Below are 12,285 nucleotides of genomic sequence, written 5' to 3' on the forward strand. Positions count from 1 at the left end.
TCAGGGACATGAGAAGCTCCCTTATATCAAGTAAGACCATTGGTCTATCTATCTCAGTACTGCCCACACTGACTTTCTATAACAGGCATCCCCAAACTCGGCCCTCCAGATGTTTTGGGACTACAACTCCCATTATCCCTAGCTAACAGGACCAGTGGTCAGGGATGATGAGAATTGTAGTCCCAAAACATCTGGAGGGCCAAGTTTGGGGGTGCCTGCTCTATAATTTCAGCCAAGGGTCTCTTTCCAGTCCTGTCTAGACATTCCAGAGACTAAACCTGGGACTTCCTGCAAAGAATTAGTCTTGGAGCCCTGTAATTTCTGCCCTAGAAAAGGGGGCTTTGGGTTTTCAATATATTGTGCAAATAATTGGGTAACTGAAAAAGACTAATATGTTTATGTTAAATAGCTCACTGCTGGATAATTGACATTCAATGCAGTGAAGTTCTCCAAATTTCACCCCGCTCACATCTCCACTTTTAATTATGACATGACTCCACAGTTTACTTACAAGTACTGTGAAATGAGCTGGCATCAGAGGTTACAAAACAAACGTGATGTGTCTGGAATACTATAGCCGTTGCCATCTATTACGGTGTGTTATGTTACTGTCAGGGGACTCATAGTCTTAAAAAGGAGGTGATTCAGAGGATTTTCATTTGCTATCATTTACTTCTGTCCCAACTGGACTCTTAAGGCAAAGACTCCCAAGGCAGCTCACAACTTTTAAACATAATAAAATGTCAGTCTGTCCGTCCCCCTCCTCCTCAAAGTTACACTAGAATCAAAAGTCATAAATAAGCCTAGTTAGATTACTATATTGTCCATATGAGGGGATGCCTTTGAATCTGCCTTGTAGCATCTGCTGTAGCATCTTTCCAGATGTTGCTGAACTACAACTCTCATCGACTCTTGCAGGCATAGCCAATGAGCAGACATATGGGAGATGTAGTTCATCTTGCCTAAGATGTGAAGCTGATGCTGAAACCTATCTGCTGTTTTAGTTGCTGAATGCAGTAGTCCTTTTAACAAGTATCTGAACATCCCGAAGGCTGAAGAAGTGACCTGCTGACCTGTCAGCTTCAGGGAATCCTAACCCTCCCATGGTGGGATGCCAAGAAGCTGAAAAACAAGAAGTGTTCTTATCAAGTAGTTTATTCAATATTCACAGAGAGAGATGAAGGAATGCAGTCTCTCTTAGATAATGGCATTGCTCCAAGTAAAGTCCCATCCCTTCAGTCCCTCCTATTTTACATCACCCCTGTGCCGACTGATCTGTGCTTTCTACCTCTGAGCTTTCCGTTCTACTACCCTCAGGGCTCACCTGGTCCAGGGTGTGTGTGGTCAAGAACACTTTCTAGAGACACGTCTCTTCCCTAGTGCTTCTTTTTCCTGCTGCTCTCCCAATATTTCCCAGCTTCTCCCCTCTGCAGCCTCTGAACTATGACCTTCTGCAAACCACTGTTCTAAATCTATACTGTTCTCCTCTTCTCGGGAAGGTGCAGGAAGAGGGTGGGGAGCAGTCCCCACCATTCCTCCTCAGTCCAGTCCCTGACATAACCCAACTTTGATGCAGGTAGGAGTTACAGCTCAGCCTATGAACAATAACTGCATATAAACGATAAAGGATTTATCAAAAAGACTGATTTGAGAGCCTTGGATGCCTTCCCTTCTCCCTTTTTTTTAAAGAAAAAAATAAGCTGCTTTGTGATGTATGAGAAAAGGTAGTTTTTCAATACTATTGTCACATCTGACTGTGGTGGAAGCAAAGAGCTGATATGCAGAACATATATAATTTACAGTAATTGGAAGAGGAAGGTGAAGGGGAATTAACCTGATGTTATTCTTAAGGCATGGCCAAAGAAAGTGGACTGCTCACATAAGACATGAATTGAGATGAGAACCTTAGCTGCCAAGTATCCCGTTTTTCGTGGAAAACCCCCAGATTTTAATCCGTTTCCCACTGTTCTCCCGAATGGAGAAAAATCCCGGAAATCCCCTGGATTTCCTACCTGCCAGGGAGCCTCCATTTTGGGTGCCGCTCTTCCCATATGTGGGCACCAGAAATTGGGCAGAGCAGCACCGGATGTTGCTTCTACGCATGCCCGGCAGCCATCTTGGTGCTGGCCACATAGCAGTGGCCATCTTGGTGGTGAGAAAAAAGCGAGAAGGGAAGGCACCCAAGGCTCTCAAATCAGTCTTTTTGATAAAGCCTTCATCATTTATATGCAGTTATTGTTCGTAGGCTGAGCTGTAACTCGTAGGCTGAGCTGTAACACACATGGGAAGAGCGGCCCCGGAAGTTGTTTCTACGCAACGTCCGGTGCCGCGTCGCTGCTGATCCTGCATTTTTCAGCGGGAGACTTGGCAGGTATGATGAGAACCCATTTGTGGGTTTCCCATAGGTATCTGGTTAGCCACTATGAGAACAGGATGCTAGGCTTAGATGGGCCATTGGCCTGGTCCAGCAGAACTCTTCTTAGGTCTTTATGTTTCTACATCCAGTTCTTAGCATCTCATGGGACTTCTGTCTGAAAGCCTAGACAGACACTGCCAGCCAAGCTGGAACTGAACTATATGGATCTATGACCTGACTCAGTATAAAGCATTTTGTTTTGTGTGTGACTTGATGCCTTTTGGAAGCCTTCCCAGCCTCCCTTCTAATTCTGTTGCTGCTCAACAATCACTAGAAATGTAACATTATAGCACTTTGATGCCCTCACCATAAAAAAAGAACAACCAGCCACATACACTACATTAAAACTGTCACAGTAATTCTGAACTTCTTCCATTAATTGCTGTTGTCTCACATGTTAACCATTATTTTTCTCAAAACCCCCCCCACACACACTTTTCTTGGTCGGTGGGAAGACAATGTTGCCGCATTGTTCTTTTGTGAATCATGCCCTCCCACAAAACTGTCTCCCTGATTGGCATTTGTGGTTGACAAGAGTCGTTTTCAGGAAATGTGAGTGGCAATTATCCAGACACTTCCCTGCTCTCCCCCTCCCATCTGGAACACAGAGGGTGTTCGTTTTCTTGAACTGCAATCTCCGCTTTTGATTTTTCCATGGAGGACATCTTGTGATCAAGAGCTCGGATGGAGGAAGATCGCATTCTGGAGCCTGTGTGTGCGTGTGTGGTATTTTTGGCAGATGTCAAAATCATCTACCCTGTGTGCTCAGTTTTCCCTCCTCATTAATGTCTCCTTCAGCTTGACAAAAGTAGACTCCTCTCTTATGGACACCCAAACTGAAATGAACCAAAAGTAGCAGAGAGGTGGGAGTTGTGATGATGGAGGAAGGGTTTAAGAAAGTGAAAAATTGGTGGTGGTTGATTTCTCAGGGGGCTCAGCAGTATAGAGTAACAGCACTTTTTTAAAAAAAGAAAAAAGAGCATCATGTCCCCATCTCTTATAGGAGGGCTTAGTGGGGTTTACTACTGGGTAAGCATGCGTAGTATTGTACTCTTGAGGTATATAGGGTAGTTGTAAAAGAGAAGCTCAGTGCTGTTGAATCCCTCGCTTCTGCATATGTTTAGGCCAGGGGTTCCCAAACTAAGGATGCGGCCCAATCACCGTCTCAATCCAGCCCACGGATGGTCCAGGAATCAGCGTGTTTTTACATGAGTAGAATGTGTCCTTTTCTTTAAAATGCATCTCTGGGTTATTTGTGGGGCCTGCCTGGTGTTTTTACATGAGCAGAATGTGTGCTTTTATTTAAAATGCATCTCTGGGTTATTTGTGGGGCACAGGAATTCATTCATACTTTTTTCAAAATATAGTCTGGCCCCCCACAAGGTCTGAGGGACAGTGGACTGGCCCCCTGCTGAAAAAGTTTGCTGACCCCTGGTTTAGGCTTTCCAGTCATATTTTAACAGTGGGGTTTGAGGGCTCATCCTGCTCCTGATTGCCCTGGTAACTTGCCATGAACTTAAATGGAATCCTATTAACGGTCAGTTAGCAGCTAACTAAATTCGTAAATAATTTTCCCCAACTCCATGATTTAATATGGCTGCCAATTTGTTTTAAATTGTTTTATTGATGGCTTCTGGAAACCAAATTGTTTTCGATTTCTCAACTAGAGTTGACAACGTCAATACTGCGTTGTTGTTTTAAAATTAATGGAAGAGATCACAGATATTGGGAAATAAAGACATCTCACCAATGATTGTGCGCACATCAGGACTGTTGATGATTTAGACAATCTAGTGTGCAGTCACTTCTAATTTGTTACCTTGGTATCATTTGCTAGTATATTTCAGATTGCAGTTCAGTCCATTTAGCCTTGACTGATGTGCATTTGAGCAGGCAGCAATGCCAGCATGTGGCACTACACTGACATCAGAACCATGTGAAGAGGAGAACAAATTAAAGAATTTAAAGAATCATAGCAGCTTACTAGCGACTCTATTCAAAGGACAGACCAAGCTCACAGAGAGCGGTTGTGCCCACTGCCACCACTCTGGAAGTCCACAAAAAGATATTGTGATCACAAGAAGATAAGTGGCATGTAACAATTATCTCCTTGATGCCATGTTTAGGACCTGTGTAGGCATCTGAATCTTTTAGGCTAAGTCATTTAAGGAGATAATTATCTACAAGAATGTATTATATAAGAATGTATTCTGTCATAAAATGGTTGTGGGCTTACATGTCAAAAAGCCACTGCCATTTTGAAAGGTTCAGTCCACTGTTTTGATTCAAAATAGCATCCAATTGTGTCCAAATATAGATGAAAGTCTGCTCCTTGAACTCAAGGTTTATTGGGAAAGAGGGGTTGGTTGTTAAACCACTTTGGGGATTGTAGCTCTGTGAGGGGAATAGGGGTCTCCTAACAACTCTCAGCACCCTTAGCAAACTTCAGTTCCCGGGATTCTCTGGGGGAAACCATGACTAATTGAAGTGAGAGGATACTGTAAAACAGTGTCTAAAAGATGTATAGTGCAGATGAGGCCTCCATGTGCCACCGTTGAAACTCCTAACATTGTTTTCTTTTTCAAAAAGCAATTGTAAAAGTCCTAATCTGAATCAGAACCACAGTGAGGAAGAAGCGGCTTAACTCTTTCTCTCTCTCCCCCTCCCCCCAGCCGCCAATTGTTTCATTGCCAAATATATATATGGGCATAACTCCATCTTTCCAACACAGCTTCAGGATCATCCAAAGTTTTGCTATGAATGCAAAAGACAAACAAACAAATGCCTTTTTCTTCTGAATGAAATAGCGTCTCCCTTTTGCCTGGAAATGTTAATAAAGATAAGTGCTTTCCCCCAGCCATATGTAAAACAAAGTCTGAAAGATCGTTAATAGACCTCAGTCTCTGCATTTGACTTTTGCTAGCGAAAATAATCATTATTATTATTGCATTAAGAGCTTAAATGGTATCCATTAGGTTTTTAAACTTGCATACATAATGTTCCTTGTCTTAGATTTTAATTATTGCCTTTGTTTGCTTTGTTTTGCTGGAGTTTAAGCCAACAGTAGCACACACTCCAATCTTCCTGGACACCATTTTTGTTTTTTAATTGTGAGGGAACAGCGGCCATTTTGGTCACCATGATCTCATGTGCTTTCACACCACAATCTTCCCTGGAAAAAACACTTTTCAGGCACGGCGCCCCAAATGTGCATTTTGAGGCACCACACAAGATCACAGCCCCAAATAAAGCATTTTTTCCTGGGGGGAAATCATGAAATTGCACAAGACCATGGCAACTGAAAAGCAATGACAAACCTAGACAGCATCTTAAAAAGGAGAGACATCACCTTGCTAACAAAGGTCAGTATAGTTAAAGCTATGGTTTTCCCAGTAGTGATGTATGGAAGTGAGAGCTGGACCATAAAGAAGGCTGATCGCCGAAGAATTGATGCTTTTGAATTATGGTGCTGGAGGAGACTCTTGAGAGTCCCATGGACTGCAAGAAGATCAAACCTATCCATTCTGAAGGAAATCAGCCCTGAGTGCTCACTGGAAGGACAGATCCTGAAGCTGAGGCTTCAATACTTTGGCCACCTCATGAGAAGAGAAGACTCCCTGGAAAAGACCCTGATGTCAGGAAAGATGGAGGGCACAAGGAGAAGGGGACGACAGAGGACGAGATGGTTGGACAGTGTTCTCGAAGCTACAAACATGAGTTTGACCAAACTGCAGGAGGCAGTGGAAGACAGGAGTGCCTGGCGTGCTCTGGTCCATGGGGTCATGAAGAGTCGGACACGACTAAACGACTCAACAACAACAAATGGCAACCGAAATGGCCGTCCTTCTCTCCTGATAAAAAACAAGATGTCCTGGTTTTTGCAGGACACTTGCTGGTTATGCAGTAGCTCAGGGGCAGAGGAAGTACCAGTAGTGCCCTATGAGTGGCAGCAGAGTTGGGCTCAGCAGGACATGGGTGGAATCAGATAGTGGTGAGATCAGTAGAGCTCCAGTGCAGCCAGCAATTTAAAGCTCCCCCAACCTCCCTCACCCCACGCCAACCTGGTCCAGACATCATCACCATTGCCATCATTTTATTATCTATCGGCCCACCCATCTGGCTGTGTTTCCCCAGCCGCTCTGTCTGTCCAGTGCTACCACAACCGAGAGAACACCACTGCTTCCACCCTGCCCCTCCCACAAGCCACTACTGCTTTATATCAAGTGCCGTGTGCACACCATGCCTTTAAAGCACAAAGAATCCTGGGAACTGTAGTTAATTAAGGGTGCTGGGTATTGTAGCTCTCTGAGGGGCATACTACCATTCCTGAGATTCTCTGGGGGGGGGAGCCATGCACTTTAAATGTATTACATGCAGCCATAGTCAAATTGATTTCCCCTTCCTATTTAATATCGGCGTCTGGCAGAAGCTGTACTATTTTTCACTTCCCCCATGTGTTCCAAATAAACGTCCCTACTGATAGCCCAGCACATCTGTTCTTTCAGTCAACATGCAGCTCCAGATTCACTTAAGGCCAAGTTGGCCCGGAAACAAAATCTTGCAAAGCGGAGTCTTGTACTCCTGTACAAAGTTTCAGCCAGCCAGCCCACATCCTTTTCCCAGAATGCTCCACTATTTTTAACAGTCAGTCAGCATCCCATGGCCATTGAGCATGCTCAGTCCTCATTGGGCTGTTTTGGAGGTCTCTCCCGCCACGCAACACTTAGGTTTTTCCACTTTAAAATTGTTTTTATATGTCTGCAAACCTGGGGTTCCTTCCCCCAGTCCCTCTTTGACTTAAGTGCTGCATGTTTTAACTATATAAAGATCTACACTCAGAGAATTTCTAGTTCTATTTATTCAGTCAGCTGCTTTATCTTGCTCATTTCTTTATTTTACTAATTTCTCTATTAGTATACAGCAGGGATGGGGAACCTATTTCAACCTGAGGGTCACATTCTCTTTTGGGCAACCATTGGGGACCCACATGTTGGTGGCGTGCAGGGCCTGGGGTGAGTACCAAGGACCAGAGAGAGAGGTCTGGAGGACCTTGTGTGATTGGTATACTTGGACTTAAGCCGGGGGGGGGGGCACAGACAGACGGACAGACAACAAATTGCACATGGGCCAAATGAAGCACCACAGAGCACTTACTGTAGCCTGTCAGCTCTTGTTCAACGTTTGGCTTTTCTTCATATATCTATTGCAGAGACTGGTTGAAAGATGATGTTGTATTCTTAGGTATATAGTAGTGTTTTTATAAGAGAGATCTGAAGCACTGCTTGCTAGGAAATAGCCTAACAGCAAAGAAAGGAAGGGGTTTGATCTGTCCCTCGACTGAGGTACTGAGTGTGCCTGTTTTATTTGTAGAAATAAAGATTGTTGGGCTTGAAGTTTAGTTCAGTTGCATGAGCCTACAGATGGGTGCCACCATGTTTTTTGTTAGGTATGGCAGCCGTTTTGATACATGCAGCATAACTGCTGAGGCAGGGTGGTACCGGTAGGTACATGGCCTGTAAAGAAATAATTACAGATCAGGGCACTCGTTGAAGAAGGTGTCTTCAAGAGCAACTTTGGAGGTTCAGCTCCAAGGCCGAATCTGGACTACCTTCAGCAAAAATGGCATGCTGGCTCCAACACAAACTGATTTAGAGAGGGAATGTCACCAACAACCAGTAAATTATCATATCACACAACTGCCGCTTCTTGTTAATTTTCATAATAATAGTAGTTTTCTAAAACTTTAGTTCTTCTGCATGTGTGTTTTCTTGATTCAGTACAATGCTGTTAAAAACATTAACTTCGAATCTGGTGGCTCTGAGTTCTCTCATTAATGTCTCCAATTTACCGGGAAAGTTATCTTTAATTTCTCAGTTTTTAATTACTCCGAGAAAAGAGCATGTGAGAAGTCCTCATTCACTTAATTGCTCTAACTTTTCTTTTTCTTTTTGAATACATAACAGCTTTTTTGCTAGTGAGAAAGATTTGCCTAATCAAATGCAGCAACACCTCGGGTAATTTTTGGCCATTTACTAATCATATGAGGCCTATAAGGTCTCTGTCATTCCTTGAGGCTCTTGGCTGCCTTGTTTGCATCCTTATTTGTACATGTATTTTAGTGAAAGTGAGAATGTGAGCAAGGAAATTAATGGAGAATGAGGGGAAGATAGAAACTCAGTTGGAAGCAGGCAATCCTGCAATCACAAATTTGTAATACCACACACACACACACACACACACACACACACACACACACACAGTGTGTGTGGTGTGGTGTCAAACCTGAAGATAGATTGGCCCATTTCAACTTTTTAGAGATGTTATTGAAATTCATAATATTTTTAGAGGACATTTCACAGGAAGGGCTGTAGCTCAGTAGTAGAGTATCTGCTTTAAAGGAAGAAGATCTCAGGTTCAATCCTCACGGTCTTGGAGAAGCTGCTACCTCAAACCCTGAAGAACTGCTGATGGTTAGTGTAGATAATACTGTGCTAGATGGACCAATATTTTGACTTGGAATATGGCAGCCTTCTGATTATCTGATTCAGAGTGAGAATTCAAGGCCAGCACTGGTGGCTGGCATCTTCAAGCTTCTGCTAAGGCCCCTGGCTCTATCAAGGCCCCCACAGTCAACCTCCTCCTCTGCCTACTGTTTCTGTGGCTTCTGTTCATCTTGGCCTCTTGCTCTAGGTCAGTGTTTCTCAACCAGTGTGCCTCCAGATGTTTTGGGACTACAACTCCCATCATTCCTGACCACTGGTCTTGCTAGCTAGGGATGATGGGAGTTGTAGTCCCAAAACATCTGGAGGCACACTGGTTGAGAAACACTGCTCTAGGTAGTGGTGCAGATCAGCAGTGAGAGGGAGAGAGAGGACCAGCAAATGGGCAGCAGTAAGAACAGTGAGGAAGAGGGAGTCCACTCAGGGCCTCTTGGCCAAGAATCCCTCTCCTGCAAAAAAATAAATAAACTAGAGCTGTCCACTTTGCAGTGCTTAGATGCATTATGAATTGAGCACCATTCCCCACCTCAAATGTTCTTCTACAGTTTGGAATATAAAATTCTTTAAGCTTAGCCTCACACTCTCAGTGAAAGTCTGGTTCAGCTTGCTGTGAAATGCTGTGGTCTACCCGGCCAGCTGCTTTGTTGGCACACAAGCAGAAGAACATCTTGACTGTTTCCCTCTTACATTTGCTGAGGCTGCCATGGGCGTAGCCAAGGGGGATAGGGGGGCAGCTCCCCCCCATCAAGTAAAACAAAAGAAATACTTAACAAACTGACCAATCATGTCGGTTCTGCCCCACCCCACCCCCAACAAAAGGCTTGCCCCACCCAACAAAAATCCTGGCTGCACCCATGGAAGCTGCCATCGATAGCTGTCAACTGTGTGGCCAACAAAACAGCCTTTCATATGATTTGGCTGCTCTCTGTTTGCATTCGTCGGTTGCCTTAATTGTTCCTTGCAAATTGCTTTATGAGGTTGCTGTCCCGCACCCAGATCTAAAAACCTTCTCTTGCTCTGGTGAGTTGGCAGTTGAATTTCCAGCTCTTTCTCTGCCATAGCTGACAAAAATACAGAGATGGTAGACAGTGGAAACTGTGTGCCAATTCCCATGGGGCACTATGAACATGCACATGTGGGCAGCGTCAGGACAGTGTCAGGCATCAATATAAGAAGCTGGGAAAGAATTCTTTGTAGGATCATAAATACCGAGCCAATTCCGGATTGAGCCAAGCAGAGTTTGCCCATTGGAATTAGTTATTTGATTTCCCAATCTATTCAACGAGTCCCCAATCTGGTGCTGCCCAGATATTTTGGACTACAACTCCCATCAGCTGTACTCAGCATGTCTAGCTAGGGTTGATGGGAGTTGTGGTCTAAAATGTCTGAAGGACACCAGGTTGGGGGAGACTGTTCTAATTCACACAATACAAAAACAGTCTATACTATGTACCAAAATGGCTCCAAGTACCACCTCTTTATATTGCCTGGAAAACTGATAAAGAATACCCTTGCCCTCAGTTCTCTTTGTATTCAGTTATTTTTGCATGATCCAGAACTTAGGGAGTGCATAGAGTTATCCTGTTCATTGACAGTCTGATGCTGCTATCCTTGCACTCTTCTTTCAATTAACATCTATATATATAAAAAGTAGGCATTGTGTGCGCAGAGGTCGCAGCCTTTCTCCGTAACCGCTGAACTGTAATGTAACAAATTTGGCCACAACGTTCCATGCCCATCAGTGAGGGATCTGGCATTAAAAAAAAATTCCAAAAAAGCAAACCTTTCATACCTAAAATAATGATTAAACACAAAAAGTGGCACCCAAATTAGACGTCACCAGCAGAAGCTCTGAAGACTCCAGCAGCATCCAATAGAAGGCAGATCGTCCACTGTTGCCTCAAAAGCCGCACCACCAGATGGCATCACAAAATTCCACAACAACCAACTGAAAACAGGCCTTTTGCAGCAACAAGGCCCAACCAACTGAAAACAGGCCTTTTTGCAGCAACAAGGCCCAACCAACTGAAAACAGGCCTTTTGCAGCAACAAGGCCCAACATTGCCAAGTGGAGATAGGGGCCTGCCCCGGGGGGGGGGGCGAATAGGGGGCAGGGATAGGTAATGGGTCAGAACAGGGTGGGGGGAGACACAGTGATGAAACCTGCCCTCTCCACAGTATCTCACCTTGGCTTTGCAGACTAGGCTGAATGGATTTAGGGATCTGCCTGGGGGGGGATGGGGGGGCCGAATAGGCCGCAGCATAGAATCAACTGAATATGGGCCTTTTACAGGGCCGTGCCTTTGGGTAGAATAAATGTTATTTCACATAACACACATGGGTAGGGGAGTCAGGGTTGGGACATGGAAAAAATTTACAGAACACACGCATTAGGGAAATGATTGTGTGCAAAATGAACGGGTCACAGGGATAACCCGGAGGGGCGGGGCGTTGGACGGAGGAGAGGAGGGAAGTCACGGGGTAAGTGGGGGGATTAGGGGGGGAGGGGGGAAATCACAGGGATACGCCGGGGTGGGGGGAAGAGGGGGCATAATAGGTCATGGATCAGGACAGAGTTGGGGGATTCACAGGGATGAGGGGGCAATCACGGGGATAAGCTGGGGGGTGAGGGGAGGAGTGGGGGAATCATAGGGATACATCATGGATCAGCACAGGGTAGGGGAAATCACACAAATAACCCACAGCAACGCATGGCAGGACCAGCTAGTTGCTTTATAAAAGGATTAAGAAGCCACAGTTTCAGCCTGGCTTTCATGCTCATCAAAGCAAAGAGAGGAAAATTAACCAAGAACAGTGGGCATAAACACCAATCTTAACAACTAGACATATATCTCGGGCAATTAGAGCAATGGCATGTGAGAAGGAGGCTGTGAAGAAGATGAATCCATTGCCTTCCAAGTTGCTTAATGAGCTGCACTTTCCCTTAAAGCTGCAACTTAGGATGGAAGAAAGCCAGAGGCTGACACCTGACGACAATAAACTTAAGAATAAATCAAAATGAAGGCTTAAGAGCTACGATGAGTGAAATAAACATATGGTTCCTTGCCATTTCCCTTAGTGTATTACAGAAAACAGTTGTACATGCCCACCAACATTTTTCCGAAGAAAATAAGGATGTCCCATTCCCGGAGCCCTCCCGCCGGCAGCGGAGGCCAGATGGGCGCGCCATGGAGCCAGTGGGGAGAGTCTCCCTGGCACAGTGTTAGGGCCTGGCATGCCGGGCAGCAGGGGAAGCCTCACGGCAGCCCCCACACCTCACAGCAGGGCCGCGCTGTGCCAGAGGCCGCCCGGCGGCTTCTCATGGCGCTGTCTGTCTCCCGTGGGGCCGAAGATGCCGGATTGAGTAGG

This window comes from Zootoca vivipara, chromosome 11 (assembly GCF_965207765.1).
Source record: "Zootoca vivipara chromosome 11, rZooViv2.hap1.1, whole genome shotgun sequence".
In the NCBI taxonomy this organism is placed as follows: domain Eukaryota; kingdom Metazoa; phylum Chordata; class Lepidosauria; order Squamata; family Lacertidae; genus Zootoca; species Zootoca vivipara.